The sequence below is a fragment of the Thalassophryne amazonica genome, chromosome 15, assembly GCF_902500255.1.
Source record: "Thalassophryne amazonica chromosome 15, fThaAma1.1, whole genome shotgun sequence".
Taxonomy (NCBI): Eukaryota; Metazoa; Chordata; class Actinopteri; order Batrachoidiformes; family Batrachoididae; genus Thalassophryne; species Thalassophryne amazonica.
In genome coordinates this window covers 49,842,054-49,859,505 of record NC_047117.1, presented here as the reverse complement: position 1 = coordinate 49,859,505, position 17,452 = coordinate 49,842,054, and positions in this window count along the sequence as shown.

Below are 17,452 nucleotides of genomic sequence, written 5' to 3'. Positions count from 1 at the left end.
TCCCAGAATTACCCCTATTTTACAGTGCATTCAGAAAGTATTCACAGGCACATCAATATATTTAACCTAATGTCATCTATTTTTTTTAATTAATCTAAGAAATCTTAGGCTGCAAATGGAGAGCAAAGGTGGTTGTCTTTGAATAAGTGTCGCCACCATGTTGTACAGGAACTTTGAATTATGCTTGTTTTTGTTCATCAATCAGAGTAGTAGGCCCATTTTGTAGCCAATATTGTAGAATAGCATTACTGGCTAGAATAACATCACACCACGCAAGGTGGAATACTTCTAGTTTTGAACTACACCATTTTCTTTGTAGACCTCCAGACTTATGCTTGAGGCACATAAGTAATCACTGAACCAAGGCGAATGTTTGTTTGTTTTTTTGGGGGGGGGGGGGGGGGCACTGGCATGGTTTTAATGTAGGTGGAGAAATCGTGTCCAGCGTGGTCATGAGCACTGAGTTTAACCTGTCCACAAGACTGTCTACTGAATGGTCATGTTTTGAAAGTGACGATATTATATCAGGCAGACTGGCTCCAGGTTCAGTTGTAGCTGAGGAGATGATGTGTCGCCGTGATAATAAGTAAGTGTCTCATTCTAGTGGACAAGGCAAAGAGACTGGAAACTTAATGAGTGATCTGAAATCACTGACGCAAGGACACAATTTCAGTATTTGTGACAGTTACATCACAAACGAATACCAAATCCAGGATATTCCACCAATGTGATTGAACTCTGAATGCATTGCTGGAATCCCAATACATCTAAAATGTCCATGAATGTTTTACGAGGAGGCCGAATAGTAGGCCAATCTTCACGCAAAACATCATGTCCAATACTGTTCTGGTGGTGACTTGCGTGGCCATGGAGTTGCGGAGCATAAACAGGCCTTATGTTTTACTATTCTTGCATAATTATCTTGTTTTGGGAGTAGTATAGTGTGGTTAGGGTTAGGCATAGCTAACCAATTGTCCATTTTTGAGGCATCTTGGAGCTGACCTCTAATGACCTACAGGGGTCAATGAAGAATTACACAGGGGTCAAATTTTAAATGTGCCAATGATATTGAAAGGTATACTATGTTATTTGTCAGATCATAAAGATTCCAAAAAGGTATAGTTTGAACTATCTTTGAATGAATGTTATGGGGTAAAACTGAAAAAAATGGTGAGTGACAAAGGTCAATTTCAGTTTGTACAGGGGTCAAAAGTTAAAGTTGCTCCAGTTTTAGTAACAAGTGATGCAAATTATTGGTTGAGCTAATAGGATTAATGAATGGAATAGTTTTGGCTGTGTTGAATGCGTGGCCTCCAAAGTGAAGGTCGAACAATGTTGACATCCATTGGAGTTGTCAGGTTTTGGGTTTGTGCACTGTTTTACTGTACTTTTTGTTTCATTTTTGTGTGCTGTCAGTTCGTTCTGCTTGGGTTCTTTCTATCTGTCTCTTGGTGGTGGGCGTTTCCCTCTGTCTCACCACACCCCGGTTCTGGTCACGTCCCCCACGTCCTTGATTTTCAACTCATCACCTGGTGATGTAAAGTCCTTCACCAGATCGATGCACCTTAAGCCTTCTTTCCAGCCCTTTCTTGTGTCTTTGCCTTGCTTCGTTTTGCTTCATTGTGTTTTTGACCATCTGCTTGCCTTCCTCGACCACGCCTCTAGCCCGATGATTTTTGTACTTCTGCTCCTGTCTGACTGCCTTACCGTGTACCAACCTCTGCCAAAAAGTAAAGCTGTAAAAATAGGCTTTAAGTCTTGACTTAAAAATGTCCACGGACTCCGACTGCCTCACAGTCGCAGGAAGACCGTTCCACAGAACAGGTGCACAATAAGAAAAAGCTCTTTGACCCGCTGACATAGAAAACCTGTAAAGCCTACTTTTAGTACACAAAAAATTCACAAGAGGTATCGATAAGGAATCGGATCGATAAGCGGAATCGATAATGGTATCGATAGCGATAAAATCTTATCGATACCCATCCCTATTCAGGTCTGTGATGACCTGGTCATCAAGTCTGATCAGGTCCGCTGATCAGGAAGCAGCTGCTCGGCACTTTCAACATTTAAAGAGACAGCCCTCTAGTCATTCATGGCAGCATTTACCACAGCCAGTCCACTCATCAGCATTCTGTACACAATGAAAATGGTCCACCAAGATAAAAATTAAAATAAAAAAAAATAATAATGTTAAATTACTCTGTTTCTGACGCACACCACACAGTGCAGTACCGACCCAAACCACTGGGTGGAAAACAGGGCTGTCGGCATATGTTGGTTAATCGTCAAGGTGTGACAGCTGCATTAATTTATTAGATGTAAGACAGCGTGCGCCAGAGTTTTTAATATGGCAGGCATACGCTGGCTAAATCGTCAAGGTGGGACAGGGCCTTAAGGTTTTTGTGTAACTTTTTGCTTGTCTCAATTAAAAAAATAATACCAAAAAGACAGAGGAGATCTCACAGGAATTCAGTGGAAAGTCGACACTGAAACAGGAAATGCCAAATCTTGAGTCAACAATGAAACCAGGAACACTACAGTGAGAGGCAGAGCGCACCTTGACAGCTCATGAGATCAGCCAGTGGCTGTTTGGTGTGTAAATTACATGAAATGTGTTAGCCATGCTAATGCTCCCCAGAACAATTTACTGAAAAAAGTCTGAAGGAACTAAATGAGATGGTGAGGACTTTCCAGGCATGTGAAAGGCAAATAAAGAAAAATGCTTAAAATGGCAGGGAGTTAAGAGGACAGTAGATGGGGGTCTGGGGCAAAGCCTCCCAGAAGCTGAAGGGTGTTAGCCATGCTAATGCTCCCCAGAACAATTTACTTAAAATAGTCTGGAGTACCTAAATGAGATTGTGAGGACCTTCCAGGCATGTGAGAGGCAAATAAAAAAATGCTTAAAATGGAGGTGTTAAGAGGGCTGTAGTTGGGGGGAGGGGTCTAAGCTGAAGGGTTTTAGCCATACTCATGCTACCCGAACCATTTACAGTAAAAAGTTCTAAAGGACCTAAATGAGATTGTGAAGAGCTTTGCTCGTTCTTCAATCAATCAATCAATCAACTTTTTTCTTGTATAGCGCCAAATCACAACAAACAGTTGCCCCAAGGCGCTCCACATTGCAAGGCAAGGCCATACAATAATTATGAAACACAGTCTACGTCTAAAGCAACATAACCAAGGGATGGTCCAGGGTCACCCGATCCAGCCCTAAACTATAAGCCTTAGCGAAAAGGAAAGTTTTAAGCCTAATCTTAAAAGTAGAGAGGGTATCTGTCTCCCTGATCTGAATTGGGAGCTGGTTACACAGGAGAGGAGCCTGAAAGCTGAAGGCTCTGCCTCCCATTCTACTCTTACAAACCCTAGGAACTACAAGTAAGCCCGCAGTCTGAGAGCGAAGCGCTCTAATGGGGTAATATGGTACTACGAGGTCCCTAAGAATAAGATGGGACCTGATATCAAAACCTTATAAGTAAGAAGGAAGAATTTTAAAATTCTATTCTAGCATAACAGGAAGCCAATTACAGGGAGGCCAACACGGTGAGATATGCTCTCTCCTGCTAGTCCCCGTCATACTCTAGCTGCAGCATTCTGAAACCAACTGAAGGCTTTTTAGGGAACTTTTAGGACAACCTGATAATAATGAATTACAATAGTCCAGCCTAGAGGAGGAAACAATGCATGAATTTAGTTTTTCAGCATCACTCGAGACAAGACCTTTCTGATTTTAGAGGTATATTGCGTAAATGACCAAAAGCAGTCCTACATATTTGTTTAATATGCGCTTTGAATGACATATCCTGATCAAAAAATAACTCCAAGATTCTCACAGTATTACTAGAGATCAGGGAATGCCATCCAGAGTAACGATCTGGTTAGACACCATGCTTCTCAAGATTTGTGGGGCCAAGTACAATAACTTCAGTTTTTATCTGAGTTTAAAAGCAGGAAATTAGAGGTCATCCATGACTTTATGTCTGTAAGACAATCCTGCAGTTTAGCTAATTGGTGCGTATCCTCTGGCTTCATGGATAGATAAAGCTGGGTATCATCTGCGTAACAATGAAAATTTAAGCAATACCGTCTAATAATACTGCCCAAGGGAAGCATGTATAAAGTGAATAAAATTGGTCCTAGCACAGAACCTTGTGGAACTCCATAATTAACTTTAGTCTGTGAAGAAGATTCCCCATTTACATGAACAAACTGTAATCTATTAGACAAATATGATTCAAACCACCGCAGCGCAATGCCTTTAATACCTATGACATGCTCTAATCTCTGTAATAAAATTTTATGGTCAACAGTATCAAAGCAGCACTGAGGTCCAACAGAACAAGCACAGAGATAAGTCCACTGTCCGAAGCCATAAGAAGATCATTTGTAACCTTCACTAATGCTGTTTCTGTACTATGATGAATTCTAAAACCTGACTGAAACTCTTCAAATAGACCATTCCTCTGCAGGTGATCAGTTAGCTGTTTTACAACTACCCTCTCAAGAATCTTTGAGAGAAAAGGAAGGTTGGAGATTGGCCTATAATTAGCTAAGATAGCTGGGTCAAGTGATGGCTTTTTAAGTAATGGTTTAATTACTGCCACCTTAAAGGCCTGTGGTACATAACCAACTAACAAAGATAGATTGATCATATTTAAGATTGAAGCATTAAATAATGGTAGGACTTCCTTGAGCAGCCTGGCAGGAATGGGGTCTAATAAGCATGTTGATGGTTTGGATGAAGTAACTAATGAAAATAACTCAGACAGAACAATCGGAGAGAAAGAGTCTAACCAAATACCGGCATCACTGAAAGCAGCCAAAGATAACGATACATCTTTGGATGGTTATGATAATTTTTTCTCTAATAGTCAAATTTTGTTAGCAAAGAAAGTCATGAAGTCATTACTAGTTAAAGTTAATGGAATACTCAGCTCAATAGAGCTCTGACTCTTTGTCAGCCTGGCTACAGTGCTGAAAAGAAACCTGGGGTTGTTCTTATTTTCTTCAATTAGTGATGAGTAGAAAGATGTCCTAGCTTCACGAAGGGCTTTCTTATAGAGCAACAACTCTTTTTCCAGGCTAAGTGAAGATCTTCTAAATTAGTGAGACGCCATTTCCTCTCCAACTTACGGGTTATCTGCTTTAAGCTACGAGTTTGTGAGTTATACCACGGAGTCAGACACTTCTGATTTAAAGCTCTCTTTTTCAGAGGAGCTACAGCATCCAAAGTTGTCTTCAATGAGGATGTAAACTATTGACAAGATACTCTAACTCCCTTACAGAGTTTAGTAGCTACTCTGCTCTGTGTTGGTATATGACATTAGAGAACATAAAGAAGGAATCATATCCTTAACCTAGTTACAGCGCTTTCTGAAAGACTTCTAGTGTAATGAAACTTATTCCCCACTGCAGGGTAGTCCATCAGGGTAAATGTAAATGTTATTAAAAATGATCAGACAAAGGGAGTTTTCAGGGAATACTGTTAAGTCTTCTATTTCCATACCATAAGTCAGAACAAGATCTAAAATATGATTAAAGTGGTGGGTGGACTCATTTACTTTTTGAGCAAAGCCGATAGAGTCTAATAATAGATTAAATGCAGTGTTGAGGCTGTCATTCTCAGCATCTGTGGATGTTAAAATCGCCCACTATAATTATCTTATCTGAGCTAAGCACTAAGTCAGACAAAAGGTCTGAAATTCACAGAGAAACTCACAGTAACGACCAGGTGGACGATAGATAATAACAAATAAAACTGGTTTTTGGGACTTCCAATTTGGATGGACAAGACTAAGAGACAAGCTTTCAAATGAATTAAAGCTCTGTCTAGGTTTTTGATTAATTAATAAGCTGGAATGGAATTTCTGCTAATCCTCCGCCCCGGCCCGTGCTACGAGCATTCTGACAGTTAGTGTGACTCGGGGTGTTGACTCATTTAACTAACATATTATACTGCTTACCAAGTTTCTGTAGGCAGAATAATCAATATGTTGATCATTATTATATCATTTACCAACAGGGACTTAGAAGAGAGAGACCCCTAATGTTTCATAGACCACAATTAACTGTTTTAGTCTGTGGTGCGTGAAGGGGCTATATTATTTTTCTTTTTGAATTTTTATGGATAAATAGCTTTTTGTAGTTATTGTGGTCTGGGAGCAGGCACCTCTCTAACGGGGAGGGCTGGAATAGGGGGAGTCAGGGGGAGAGAAGCTGCAGAAGAGGTGTATAAGACCACAGCTCTGCCTCCTGGTCCCAACGCTTAGGACAGTCACAGTTTGGAGGATCCAAAAAATTGGCCAGATTTCTAGAAATGAGAGCTGCTCCCTCTAAAGTGGGATGGATGAGCCGCTATCTCCTAACAAGACAGGTTTCCCCAGAAGCTTTGCCAATTATCAATGAAGCCCACTCTCATTTTTTGGACACCACTCAGACAGCCAGCAATTCAAGGAGAACATGCGGCTAAACATGTCACTCCCGGTCTGATTGGGGAGGGGCCCAGAGAAAACACAGAGTCCGACATTGTTTTGCAAAGTTACACACCGATTCAATGTTAATTTTAGTGACCTCCGATTGGCGTAACCGAGTGTCATTACTGCCGACGTGAATTACAATCTTACCAAAATTTACGCTTAGCCTTAGCCAGCAATTTCAAATGTCCTTCGATGTCGCCTGCTCTGGCCCCCGGAAGACAATTGACAATGGTTGCTGGTGTCGCTAACTTCACATTTCTCAAAACAGAGTCGCCAATAACCAGAGTTGATCCTCGGCGAGTGTATCGTTGAGTGGGGAAAAACGGTTAGAGATGTGAACGGGTTGACGGGTACACGGGGCTTCTGTTTAGGGCTACGCTTCCTCCTCACAGTTACCCAGTCAGCCTGCCTTCCCGACTGCACGGGGTCTGCCAGGGGGGGAACTAACGGCGGCTAAGCTACCTTGGTCCGCACCGACTACAGGGGCCTGGCTAGCTGTAGAATTTTTCCACGGTGCGGAGCCGAGCCTCCAATTCGCCCAGCCTGGCCTCCAAGCTACGAATAAGCTGCACTTATTACATGTACCGTTACTGCTAAAAGAGGCCGAGGAATAACTAAACATTTCACACCCAGAGCAGAAAAGTACGGGAGAGACAGGAGAAGCCGCCATGCTAAAAACGGCTAAGAGCTAGTAGCTACGCTAAGCTAGCGGATTCCCAAACAGGGAATCCGACACTAGACAGGCTGTGGAGCAGCACAGGTAACGCACGACAACAGTGCTAAAATAAATAAAAATCCACTAGACAGGCTGTGGAGCAGCACAGGTAACGCACAACAACAGTGCTAAAAAATAAAATAAAATAAAAATAAAAATCCACTGGACAGGCTGTGGAGCAGCACAGGCAACGCACGACAACAGTGCTAAAACAAAATAAAATCCACTAGACAGGCTGTGGAGCAGCACAGAGTAACGCACGACAACAGTGCTAAAATAAAATAAAAAACCACTAGACAGGATGTGGAGCAGCACAGGTAACACACAACAACAGTGCTAAAAAATAAAATAAAATAAAAATAAAAATCCACTGGACAGGCTGTGGAGCAGCACAGGCAACGCACGCAACAGGCTATAACAAAATAAAAATCCACTAGACAGGCTGTGGAGCAGCACAGGTAACGCACGACAACAGTGCTAAAACAAAATAAAATCCACTAGACAGGCTTTGGAGCAGCACAGGTAACGCACGACAACATTGCTTAAACAAAATAAAATCCACTAGACAGGCTGTGGAGCAGCAACAGGTAACGCACGACCACAGTGCTAAAACAAATAAAATCCACTATACAGGCTGTGGAGCAGCACAGGTAACGTACGACAACAGTGCTAAAACAAAAATAAAATCCACTAGACAGGCTGTGGAGCAGCACAGGTACGCACAACACAGTGCTAAAACAAATATGTCAGCGACATATGCATATTACTGGGATGGGAGATGGCATGATTGGGTCTGTGGTGCTTATTGTGTGTTGTTGTAAATTTTCTCTTTGATGCCCGACACACATGTCCTAGTCAGACAGACTTGACATTCAGATCGCCTGCCGCATGTCACCATGAACTGACGGTCCATTTCTCCAGTCAGTCACAAAAGCAATATATGTTTTTATATATTTCCACGTGAGGACAGCAAGGACACATGCGTGTGTGTCCGTCAAACACAATACGTGTTCTGCAGGGGTGACATCCAGGACCAGAGATGTCTCAACAGCTGTCAGCAGCCAGCCATGCCCCCATCCATTCAGTGCACAGACCAAGGTGTCACTCTGTGATCAGATGAGAGGTGCCTCACCTGTGGTGGGGGACGCGAACCAGACGCATGCACGTGTTGGGATGGGGAGCGTGCGAAAACACGCACACATGTTGCGGGGGGAGCCGACACTCTGGCATGCCACATGTGCACTCAGCGACTCTGCAGTCATGGGGCATGTAGACAATTTTACCGCCAGCTTGAAAGTGAGCATCTGCTGACTGTTTTTTGTGCTAATTGTGCGAATGGCCACACATTGTCTAAGTGCCAAGCGAGCAGTGTTAGATGTTATGTGTATCACCTGGAATTTGGCCGACACCTGCCGTGAGAGGGTTCTATGGGCTCTGACAGCCACACTCTGTCTTTCAGCCACTGGTGTGGCGCAAATAGTTGTAGCAACAGGTGTAGGCGTTGAAGGCAGCTACAATGTTACACTGATTGCATACGATTCCTGCTTTATGCACAATTCACGTGCAATTTGATCACATTCATAATATGTGTAAAGGGACCCTAAAGGAATATTGTATTGTAAATGTATTATATTTCTAGGCTTCAAGAATAAATTTATAATTATGCTACATTTCAAACTGTAGCATTAGGATAAGTTCAACATAATTCTGATTTGTAATTTATGTTGGATTTTCATACTAAATTGTTTCAAAACAATGAAATATTCAATCAATTCAGAAAACCTAAGTTTAATGAGAGCAGATTACCTTCATGTTTTTTGCAGTTCTGGACCATCATAGATTTTAGTCGTACCTGCTAAAACCTAGAATACAAAATTAGTGAAATCACTTGAACGCACATTTCCGAAAAAATTGTTGTGCAAGTAGTTCTTGCAAGAGACCCGATATGTTGTGTTTTACTGCTTGAAATTCAAGTTGTCTGACTGTCTCAGTGGATTTTGCTGCTGTTTATTTTAAAAGCACAATGAAAATTCTGTGTACAATATTTGTATCTTCAGGGTTTTTTTAATGCCTTTAAACATTTCATATGTCATTGGAATGCGGCTCTTGAAAAAAAAAAAGAAAAAGAAAAGGCTGTGGTGGAAATCCAATACATATGAAAAGAGGCACTTAACCTTCCAGAAAAATCTCAAGCATTTTCTCTTCCCGCTGCATTTCTACTTTTCCTCCCCGAACCGTTTCATTTGATCGAGCATTACTACAGGGACCTCAACCGCAAGACCAAAGCCTCAAGGTACCCAATACACAGGATCTGTTCCCACCGACCTAAAAACCCATATCAAGCCACGTCTGCCCATCTCTCCCTTACATTTCCGTCACAGTCTGTAAATCACCGACGCTCAGCCCCGGCCCATTAAATAAACGTGCTGGACTCGCTGACTAATTGATGGCGTCACAATTTGAGCTGGTTCATAGTGGCGCTAAATTGAAAACACCAGGAAGGAAAGACCGGTGGGGGGGAGTCAGTAGTAACCACAGGGAGGAAAGAGTTGTGAGGAGGTGCAGGGAGGGCTACAGAGGAAGAGGTTTTGTAGATAGAAATTGAGGGAGGCAAAGAGAGGATGGACAGAGGAAGAGAACAATGGATGGTTGAGGAAAAATAACAGAATGGAAAGACGTGAGAGGAAAGATCATGACAAATATACTGTAGACAAGAGGACAGAAGGAGAGATAGACAGGCTGATGGAGGGGGGGGAGAGGGAGCAGTTGCGGGGGAGAAGGAGGTGTCTTTGATCTCAGTGCATGTCTGCCATGCGTTTTCCTTCAAGTCTTCCTGGTAAGTTTCAGTAGACACCAGCAGGTCCACTCTCAGGAATCAGGCACTAATGGATCAGTTAAAGGGGCAGTTTCTTTATGACCCGGATAAGTGTTATCATCTGGGGTAAGACATGACCACAGAGGCAACTCCTGCCAGATAGCGGCTCCTCTGGGGGATTACAGTAGACCCTTTGCCCGAGTCAGGAGCCAGTTGGGAGAAAGTGGTTCTCTTCCTTTGTTTTGTTTGTTTCATTTATTTCACTTACATCTCTCTCACCTTCAAACATCGTCCCCCTCACTTTTTTCCTCACCCTTACTCCCGCCTGCAGACACTCATGGGGGAATACCTTTCTAAGGTCCCAGAATACTGTTGAAACCAATTGTCAGTTTCTAGAGACAGAAAGCGGAGGGAAGGATTCCAGAGGCTGAGGTGACACTCTTTCATACGGCGCTTTATCGGCAGGACCTGTCAGAGCCGAGTGCTTCCAATATGGAGCAGGGCCCGTCAGATAAGGATCACAAAGACACAGACGTGGCACCTGAAGTCATCATTCCCTGCCAGTGTTTTTGTTTAACGAGCAGTCCGTAGGCTGGATTGACAGCTCGTAGACTCCCTCTAATGAATGTGATAGATTCAGTCATTAAGTTAATTGGCACCTGGTTTGGATCGTGACCTGTCACACTCAGTCTGAGAGTTTATGTCATAATTTTTGATAGTCCATTACAATAGTTTTTTCCCATGTTGCATTTTTCCATGAACAAAAACGGACTCTTTCATTGAGTCTTTTCATCACATCATAGCAATCATACATCATGCTCTTCTATTGTGTTTCTGCAAGAATGTTAACAATTGTATTTCTCATTTAGTGTTTGTGGCCCACAATATTCCTCAGCGCAATAACAGCAAGGTATTGTTTTCTTCTTTTCACTGGCAAGTGTGTGTGTATGTGTGCGTGCGTGTGTGTGTGTGTGTGTGTGTGTGTGTGTGGTGTGTGTGTGTGTGTGTGTGTGTGTGTGTGTGTGTGTGTATCTCATCAACCAAGAAGTCGAAATGGATCAAACTGAGTTGAATATAACTTGGACAGATATCTAAAGGTGATTACATTTTGGAGCAGTTACGTCAAAGGTCAAGGAAAACATTTTTTCTTTGTATATCTCAACAACCAAGAAGCCAGGATGGATGAACAAAAGCATATACTGATTCACAAAAAATTAGTGATGACATCGTACAGTGCATCTGGAAAGCACCCACAGCACTTCACGTTTTCCACATTTTGTTATGTTATAGCCTTTTTCCAAAATGGCTCTTAAATTAATTTTCCCCTCAAAATTCTCCTCCACAACACCCCATAATGACAACAAGAAAAAAGTTTTTTTTAATTTATGAAAATAAAATACTAAGAAATCCCATGTACATAAGTACATAAGTATTCACACCCCTTTACTCAATACTTTGTTGATACACCCTTTGGCCTTCAGATGCCTTTTGGCAAACTCCAGGTGAGCTGCCCATGTGCCTTTTACTAATGAGTGGCAACTTTATAGATGACTGATTGGTGGATTTTTTCAGAAATGGTTGTCTAAGAAAATCCCTTGAGGACAGATGTCTCCTTGTGTGTGTCCTTACTGAAGATGAAGTCATCGTTTTGCCTCTGTCGCTTGTATCCAATGTGATCATAGGGTATAACAGCCCAGTCTCACATTTTTGTCATGCTCCCGTTATGAAATTATTAAAATTTTATTGACAGCTTTTTTAAGTCACTATCACTAACCCGACCCCTACCCCAAACCCTAACCTTAACCATAAGCTAACCCTACTTCTTTCCCCTAACTCTACCCCCCCCCCCCCCCACCACCACCACCACCACCTCATTTTGAATTTCGTGACAATATCACGGACCAATAGATTAATGTATATTTCTTGTTGTTTAATCACAACATGCGGTGAGACTGGGTTGGGTACTTAGAAATGTGTGTAAATATACACACAGTCAAATCAAATCAATTTTATTTATATAGCACCAAATCACAACAAACAGTTGCCCGAAGGCGCTTTATATTGTAAGGCAAGGCCATACAATAATTACGTAAAAACCCAACGGTCCAAACGACCCCCTGTGAGCAAGCACTTGGCGACAGTGGGAAGGAAAAACTCCCTTTAACAGGAAGAAACCTCCAGCAGAACCAGGCTCAGGGAGGGGCAGTCTTCTGCTGGGACTGGTTGGGGCTGAGGGAGAGAACCAGGAAAAAGACATGCTGTGGAGGGGAGCAGAGATCAATCACTAATGATTAAATGCAGAGTGGTGCATACAGAGCAAAAAGAGAAAGAAATACTCAGTGCATCATGGGAACCCCCCCAGCAGTCTAAGTCTATAGCAGCATAACTAAGGGATGGTTCAGGGTCACCTGATCCAGCCCTAACTATAAGCTTTAGCAAAAGGAAAGTTTTAAGCCTAATCTTAAAAGTAGAGAGGGTGTCTGTCTCCCTGATCTGAATTGGAAGCTGGTTCCCACAGGAGAGGAGCCTGAAAGCTGAAGGCTCTTCCTCCCATTCTACTCTTACAAACCCTAGGAACTACAAGTAAGCCTGCAGTCTGAGAGCGAAGCGCTCTATTGGGGTGATATGGTACTATGAGGTCCCTAAGATAGATGGGACCTGATTATTCAAAACCTTATAAGTAAGAAGAAGAATTTTAAATTCTATTCTAGAATTAACAGGAAGCCAATGAGGAGAGGCCAATATGGGTGAGATATGCTCTCTCATTCTAGTCCCTGTCAGTACTCTAGCTGCAGCATTTTGAATTAACTGAAGGCTTTTCAGGGAACTTTTAGGACAAACTGATAATAATGAATTACAATAGTCCAGTCTAGAGGAAATAAATGCATGAATAGTTTTTCAGCATCACTCTGAGACAAGACCTTTCTAATTTTAGAGATATTGTGCAAATGCAAAAAGCAGTCTTACATATTTGTTTGATATGCGCATTGAATGACATATCCTGATCAAAAATGACTCCAAGATTTCTCACAGTATTACTAGAGGTCAGGGTAATGCCATCCAGAATAAGGATTGTCTGGTTAGACACCATGTTTCTAAGATTTGTGGGGCCAAGTACAATAACTTCAGTTTTATCTGAGTTTAAAAGCAGGAAATTAGAGGTCTCCATGTCTTTATGTCTGTAAGACAATCCTGCAGTTTAGCTAATTGGTATGTGTCCTCTGGCTTCATGGATAGATAAAGCTGGGTATCATCTGCGTAACAATGAAAATTTAAGCAATGCTGTCTAATAATACTGCCTAAGGGAAGCATGTATAAACTGAATAAATTGGTCCTAGCACAGAACCTTGTGGAACTCCATAATTAACCTTAGTCTGTGAAGAAGATTCCCCATTTACATGAACAAATTGTAATCTATTAGATAAATATGATTCAAACCACCGCAGCGCAGTGCCTTTAATACCTATGGCATGATCTAATCTCGTAATAAATTTTATGGTCAACAGTATCAAAAGCAGCACTGAGGTCTAACAGAACAAGCACAGAGATGAGTCCACTGTCTGAGGCCATAAGAAGATCATTTGTAACCTTCACTAATGCTGTTTCTGTACTATGATGAATTCTAAACCCTGACTGAAACTCTTCAAATAGACCATTCCTCTGAAGATGATCAGTTAGCTGTTTTACAACTACCCTTTCAAGAATTTTTGAGAGAAAAGGAAGGTTGGAGATTGGCCTATAATTAGCTAAGATAGCTGGGTCAAGTGATGGCTTTTTACGTAATGGTTTAATTACTGCCACCCTTAAAAGCCTGTGGTACATAGCCAACTAATAAAGATAGATTGATCATATTTAAGATCGAAGCATTAATTAATGGTAGGGCTTCCTTGAGCAGCCTGGTAGGAATGGGGTCTAATAGACATGTTGATGGTTTGGAGGAAGTAACTAATGAAAATAACTCAGACAGAACAATCGGAGAGAAAGAGTCTAACCAAATACCGGCATCACTGAAAGCAGCCAAAGAGAACAATATGTCTTTGGGATGGTTATGAGTAATTTTTTCTCTAATAGTTAAAATTTTATTAGCAAAGAAAGTCATGAAGTCATTACTAGTTAAAGTTAATGGAATACTCAGCTCAATAGAGCTCTGACTCTTTGTCAGCCTGGCTACAGTGCTGAAAGAATCCTGGGGTTGTTCTTATTTTCTTCAATTAGTGATGAGTAGTAAGATGTCCTAGCTTTACGGAGGGCTTTTTTATAGAGCAACAGACTCTTTTTCCAGGCTAAGTGAAGATCTTCTAAATTAGTGAGACGCCACTTCCTCTCCAACTTACGGGTTATCTGCTTTAAGCTGTGAGTTTGTGAGTTATACCACGGAGTCAGACACTTCTGATTTAAGGCTCTCTTTTTCAGAGGAGCTACAGCATCCAGAGTTGTCCTCAATGAGGATATAAAACTATTGACGAGATAATCTATCTCACTCACAGAGTTTAGGTAGCTACTCTGCCCTGTGTTGGTATATGGCATTGGAGAACATAAAGAAGGAATCATATCCTTAAACCTAGTTACAGCGCTTTCTGAAAGACTTCTACTGTAATGAAACTTATTCCCCACTGCTGGGTAGTCCATCAGAGTAAATGTAAATGTTATTAAGAAATGATCAGACAGAAGGGGTTTTTCAGGGAATACTGTGAAGTCTTCAATTTCCATACCATAAGTCAGAACAAGATCTAAGGTATGATTAAAGTGGTGGGTGGACTCATTTACATTTTGAGCAAAGCCAATCAAGTCTAACAATAGATTAAATGCAGTGTTGAGGCTGTCATTCTCAGCATCTGTGTGGATGTTAAAATCGCCCACTATAATTATCTTATCTGAGCTACGCACTAAGTCAGACAAAAGGTCCGAAAATTCACAGAGAAACTCACAGTAACGACCAGGTGGACGATAGATAACAACAAATAAAACTGGTTTTTGGGACTTCCAATTTGGATGGACAAAACTAAGAGTCAAGCTGTTGTGTGGGCCACCAGAAGAGGAGGTACTGCTGGCCCACCACCAGAGGGCGCCCTGCCTGAAGTGCGGGCTTCAGGCACGAGAGGGCGCAGTCGCCGCACAGGAGCAGCCAGGGTGACAGCTGTCACGCATCACCTGCAACAGCTGTTACCACTCATCTGATCAGCAGGGGAATATCAGCAGGACGACGTCTCCACCTCTTTGCCGAGATATCGTTCTACCTGGAAGGTAACGTACTCAGCTAACTGTGTGACAGTAAACCTTCTTGTGACTTTGTGCGTTGTAACAGACTTCTTTTCCAACGAGAGGTGGAGGTAGTTTTCCCTGCCGTGCGGATTGCTGGGTGCAAACGCGCCCTCGTTTAATTGTCTCTTTGTTCCTTGCCAGCAGTACCAGGTCCGACACGCGGAGGCAGTGGCCACCTGGGAATTCGGGACTTGGCGGCTCCAGTATTCCCGGGGTCTGGTGGCGGAGGAAATCGTGTGGTTCCGGTTCTACTTTGGACGGACGTCTCCTATCTTCGACCATGCCCACACGACACCTTTTGTGATTTGGCTTTTTGTCCATTATTGTAATCTGTTGTATTTGTTGTGCCCATTCACAACAGTAAAGTGTTGTTATTTGACTTCCTCCATTGTCCGTTCATTTGCGCCCCCTGTTGTGGGTCCGTGTACCGACACTTTCCCAACAGGATATCTCGGCCAACGTCATGGATCCCGAGGGGCGTCAACCGGCTGTTGAACGGCCAATGGAAGAGCAGGGCGCACAGGCGTCTGCAGGAGGAATGATCGGTGAGTTGCAGCGAATCCTCACCGCTTTTACGGCTCGGCTGGATCTGATGACCGAGCAGAACGTCCTCCTTAACTGCAGGGTGGAGGCTCTCGCCGCGCAGGTGGAAGCGCGCCCTCAGGGCGCTGCTGCGGCTCCCCCTCCTGTCGATCCTGTGCGCAACAGTGACGTTCCACAGGTCATTCAACGACCCCTCCCACCTTCCCCTGAAGCATACATAAGCCCTCCGGAGCCGTACGAGGGTTGTGTGGAGACATGCGCGGACTTTCTTATGCAGTGTTCGCTCGTCTTCGCACAACGTCCCGTCATGTACGCGACTGACGCTAGTAAGATTGCTTATGTGATTAATCTGCTTCGCGGCGAGGCACGCGCTTGGGCTACAGCGCTCTGGGAGCAAAATTCGCGGCTCCTTCTGATATATGATGGGTTTGTGAGGGAGCTCCGAACAGTGTTCGATCACCCAAATAGAGGAGAGACCGCTTCAACCATGCTGCTGTCAATGAGACAGGGGCGCCGGAGCGCAGCTGCTTATTCAGTCGACTTCCGCATCGCGGCTGCGAGGTCCGGCTGGAATAGCACTGCCCTCCGCGCCGCCTTCGTAAACGGACTGTCGTTAGTCCTAAAGGAGCACCTGGTGGCCAAGGACGAACCGTGGGATTTAGACGGGCTTATCGATCTCGTTATACGATTAGACAATCGGTTAGAAGAACGCCGTTGGGAACGAGACGAAGGGCGTGGCCGGGCACGCGCCGTCCCTCTCCCTTCCGGTTCCGACCGCGTTCCGCCCTCCCCACGCTCCACGGCCCCTACGCTCCGTGTGGTTACAGCTCCCCCTGCTGACGAAGCTATGGACACGAGCAGGGCCACATTTAGGGCACCAGAGAGACAGAGGAGGCTGGCCCGCGGAGCGTGTTTTGTCTGTTGCTCGATAGAGCATCAAGTAAGAGACTGCCCCGAGCGGTTAAAACACCAACGCCCACCCCTAGAAACTGGGCTAAGGGTGGGCCGAGACATTCACGTGGGACACACCCACATTGCCACACGACTCCCAGTTACAATCCTTTATGAGGATTTAACCCTGAAGGCCCCAGCACTGGTGGACACGGGCTCTGAAGGGAATCTGTTAGACAGCAGATGGGCCAGGGAGATAGGGCTCCCTCTGGTGGCACTTACCTCGCCTGTGCAGGTGCGGGCACTAGATGGCTCCCTACTCCCTCCAATCACATATAAGACACCACCAGTAACTCTGGTGGTGTCAGGAAATCACCGGGAGGAGATAGAGTTTTTTGTGACTCCTGCTACCTCCCGTGTGATTTTAGGGTTCCCCTGGATGTTAAAACACAATCCCCGGATCGATTGGCCGTCCGGGGTAGTGGTTCAGTGGAGCGAGACCTGCCATCGGGTATGTTTAGGTTCCTCGGTTCCTCCCGGTTCCCAAGCTAAGGATGAGGTCAGAGTCCCGCCCAATCTGGGGACGGTGCCGGTGGAGTACCAGGACCTTGTGGATGTGTTCAGTAAGGACCTGGCACTCACCCTCCCCCCCCACCGTCCGTACGATTGCGCCATTGATTTGGTTCCAGGCGTTGAGTTCCCGTCCAGCAGGCTGTACAACCTCTCACGACCTGAGCGCGAATCAATGGAGAC